This window comes from Phoca vitulina, unplaced genomic scaffold (genome assembly GCF_004348235.1).
Source record: "Phoca vitulina isolate PV1807 unplaced genomic scaffold, GSC_HSeal_1.0 scaffold22, whole genome shotgun sequence".
Lineage (NCBI taxonomy): Eukaryota > Metazoa > Chordata > Mammalia > Carnivora > Phocidae > Phoca > Phoca vitulina.
Window position 1 is genome coordinate 100,622 of NW_022589725.1, and position 4,123 is coordinate 104,744.

Genomic DNA, 4,123 nt, shown 5'->3' on the forward strand with positions numbered 1-4,123 from the left:
TACGTCTGTGTCAGCGAGCCAGCCCAGGGAGGCAGCAGGAAATACAATTAATGTTCTTCTGATTTAATGGGGGTTTATGATGCTGTTTTTCATTATCACAATATCTCAAGAAATGTAAACAGTTTCTCTCTAATGCAATTGCATTTCTACCGACCAGGACAGCTTGGGTCTAAGTGAAAACTCAGCAGGATTAACCACAAATGTGTAACTAACGTTAGGGATGATGCTGGGATTCGTATTTTAAAAACCCATGCAAAACCGTCCCCACTCAGGAGCTGAGAAGTTGGATCCCAAGCCCCTGGGGGTGACTCGGCGACCTCTCTGTTTTGTGCCAAACTGGTGCGGGTTATTAAAGCCACCTGTGCCCCAGTTCGGTGGCGTGTTCACATTCCCAGGCCTCCCGTCTGCAGCCACGTTTCCACTTTTAACGCTTCTCCTTCACATGCCAATTTGTTTGAGACATGTTAAAAGCTTGACTTTTACAACCTCATAAAATCCCATCTACTCCAACCCAAATGCAGCCAGAAGTCCTCGGACAATCAGACTGAGTTTCAGCCTCTTGACTGTGAAAACACACAGCAGGAGTGATTCTTTTTTTTTTTTTTAATTGTTGTATAGGAGTCCCGGAAATAAAACAGCATTCTGGCTTTGCAAGGGGGATAGAAGCAGCCAGGCGTTCTGCACAGAGGGCCGCCAAGGAACTCACAGAAGGATGAAATGAGGCGTGTGGGTGTCAACAGAAAGGTCCCCTCGAGGTTAAACCAGCAAGGGGGTGGGGAGTCAGGACCGGCGTGAGGAACCTGAAAAGCCCGATTATCCAGCCAGGACGCGCACAGAGAAAGGTGCCATCAGGGTGACAAGGGACAGGAGGGGAGAAAACTGTCCCAGGCGGGGCTTGGAGACGGACGGGCAGGGGCCAGAGTGTCAGGAGGCCAGGGGGTCCCCAGAATCGCACTGGGGCCCCACCCAGGCCCCCGGCTCAGTGGCTGAGCGACTCCCCAGACTGGGGGACATCAGAGCCCCGGAGGACCCTCAAGTCTCCCAGGCAGACACGGAGCTCCCGGATGGGGCCAGGAGTCCCCTCCCGCCTGGAGGGAAGCTGGAAAAGTCAGGCTGAGGCCTCAGACCCAGAGGACCAGGGAGTTTGCTCTGAATTATGGGAATGAGACGTGGCCAGAGGGGGCTTTGGAGCCCCTTGGACTCTGCGAGCCTCTGAGCTGGTGAGTGAAGTCCTCACCTGAAACCTGATCCACAGCACCCGCCTGCAGTGAGCACACACACGTGTGCTTGCTTGCACACACACACAGGCATGTGTCCAGGCACACAGATATACACACACCAAGAGGCACTTACACACGAGATCTGTCTCCTTCCTGAGGAAGGATAAAGGGCAAAACACAGATGTTCAGTCTTTTAACAGCAACAATGGAAAGAATAAATACCTAAAAATGATAATCAAATGACATCACCTCAGCCCCGCCTACAGCCCCATGTAGGGGACTGTGAGTTGCCCTTCCACTACTGGGGGTCCCTGATGAGGAGGGAAGGACAGAGGAGAAAATTGTGGGCAGGGCCCATTTAGGGAAAGGAGAGCTGTGTTCATGAAACTGAGGCCTAAATGAAGGCCGTGTATTTTTTAACTTTTTTGTGGTAGACATCTCCCCACCTCTGAAATATTCTCCAACATAAAAGCAGGCAAAAGACAGATCTCACCTCCCTCTCTACCCCAGGCCCCAGAGTCACCCCATGGGACTCTGATGACCTGGGAGAAAATTACTATCACAGGAGATACATGTCCCAAAGCCAGGCACAGTCTCAAATGGGTTAAAATCCCACTTGCCAACATTGTGACCTGATCACAACCCTTGACCTTTGTAACCTAAGTTTTCTTGAAAAATTGTCACAAAGATTACATAAGATAACTTGGTAGAAACGCTCAGCAGTGGACCACAGAAACTACTAGAACTGTACTTTCTGTCTTCTATGGGAATCCCAGCCCCACGTGGCCGGCACAAATTGTGAGATGTTGTAAGTGTAAAATACACATCGGATTCCAAAGACTCCCTAAGAAAAAAGAATGTAAAATATCTCATTAAAAATGTTTATACTGATTGCATGTTGACGTGATATTTTGTATAGACTAGGTTAACTATATTATTAAAATTAATTTCACCTGGTTTTTGCTGTTGTTGTTGTTTTTACTTTTTCATGCAGCTACTAGAGAATTTTAAATTACAACCAGGGCCTGCGTGATGCTCTTACGGGACAGCATCATCCTGGAAGCTCTGCAGTAAATGTGTTCTTCCTCCCGCAGAGATGAGGCAAGAAGGGAACGGAGGCTCCCTTATTTTTTGGTCCGTGATGGTAAAGAAGCAAGCCTGACATTTTGTTCTAAGGCGAAAGAAGGGCAGAAGATCAGCAACCTCAGTGGCACCAAAAGCGAGGCCAGAATCTGATTTAGAAAAAGAAGTTCCAGGTCTTCCCGATTTATTGAGACTATAAATTGATCTGGCCTGGCTAAAGTGGGAGAATACGGTGGGGGACTCCAGCGCCTCCAACTGGGTTAGGACATCCAATTTGAATTTCAAATATACAAAGAATTTTTTGTACACCTCGCGGACCCCCTGTATTTTTATTTACTAAATAGGACACCCCTAACTTGCATGAAGGAAGACTAAGCCAGAGAAAGGAGATGCTGGACGGAAAAGTAAACGGCCTAGGACTTAGGGGAACTCTGGAGCCAAGCTTCTCAGGTTCAAATCCTGGGTCCATCGCTTAACAAGTGTCTGACCTTGGGCCAGTTACTTAACCTCTCTGTGACTTGGTCTCCACAGCTGTAATATGGGCATAATGATACTTTCCTTGTAAGATTATTAGGTTTACACTAAGTCGCTGTTGCCTAAAGTGCACTTATCCACAGCAGGGTCTGTCTCCCCTTAACCCAGCGCTGTTTCTGCTGCTACCGGTTGGTTGTCTGCAGGCTCTTTGCCCACCCCTGTCAGCCCCGTCCCCCGCCGGCCTCTGCTGTGGCACTGGGAACAGTGGAAACCGCGGTGGACAGCACCACCTTGAGTAGAGTTCCTCCCCTTTCGGAGTAGGAAGCCGGTTTCTCCTTTCTTTCCTATTCCCGGACCATTTCTGAGCCACGGCAGCTCTTTTCACTTGAGTTCAAGTTCGTATCTCAGGAAGCTTCCCGGGAGCGTGGGCAGTTCACCCCGCGATCTAGCTGGGGGCTCCCGCTCCAGCCTGCAGCTCCCAAGGCAGATGTGTGTAGTTAGAGGCCAGCGCCGGGCTTTCAGCAAAGGCGGTCGGGTGTTTGCAGACCGGGGCGAGCCCTTGTGAAAGCAGATAAAAGAAAACATTTATTAACGTGTCATTACGAGGGGAGCGCCCGGCCGGGGCTGTCACACGCCCCGCGGAACACTGGCTCCTTCCAGCTCCGAGGGAGGAGAAAAAGCGGCAAAGAGGCAAGGATTCTCTTCGTTTCCAGCCGAGCGGACCTGATCAATGGTCCTCCACACTTTATTGCAGTATTTGATTTATTAGCGATGCCCCCCCGTCTGTGTGTTGCACACACACACATGCACACACGCGCGCGCGGCTCTGGCTCGCGTCCCTCCCTCATTTCCAGCTCCCGGGCGAATCCCACAGCTGTTTCAACTCTCCGCCGAGGGCGAGCGGGAGCGAGTGTGTGTCGGGTGAGTGTGCGTCTGTGTCCCGGCGAGGGTGCGCGCTCGGCGCCGGGAGCGCGGCCAGTCGGGTCCCGAGGCGTCGGGAGGCCGAGAGCTGCCCGGACTCGCGCTCTCCGCCGCTGCCCCGTCCGGGGCCGGACTTCGGGGCCAGGGCCGTGCGCCGAGGGCCACAGGACCGGGCCGGCCCGGCCGCGCGTCCATCGAGCCGGAGGTAAAGCGCCGGCGCGGGGCGGGGGGAGCGCAGGGAGGGCGCCGCGGCGGGTCCCCCCCGGCCCCGGGCCCCTCCGCCCGCGGCTCCCGGTCCGGCGCCCCCGCCGCGGCGCGCGCTCGCCTTCCCCGCGCGGAGGCCGGCGGGCGGGGAGCGGGCCGCGCCGTGCCAAGGGGCTGGCTCGGGCAGCGCGGCCGGCCGGGCTGGGGCGATGCAAGAGCGG

At 53.9% G+C, this 4,123-nt stretch overlaps 1 protein-coding gene across 1 annotated transcript in view; it reads left to right on the forward strand.

Annotated features, from left to right (window-relative positions):
- Nucleotides 1–3,739: 3,739 nt before the first annotated feature.
- SULF2 (sulfatase 2) overlaps nt 3,740–4,123 on the forward strand; it is a 112,075-nt gene continuing 111,691 nt past the window's right edge. The window contains 1 exon segment of the mRNA XM_032419870.1: nt 3,740–3,903. The gene's annotated coding sequence lies outside the window, so the exon portion shown is untranslated.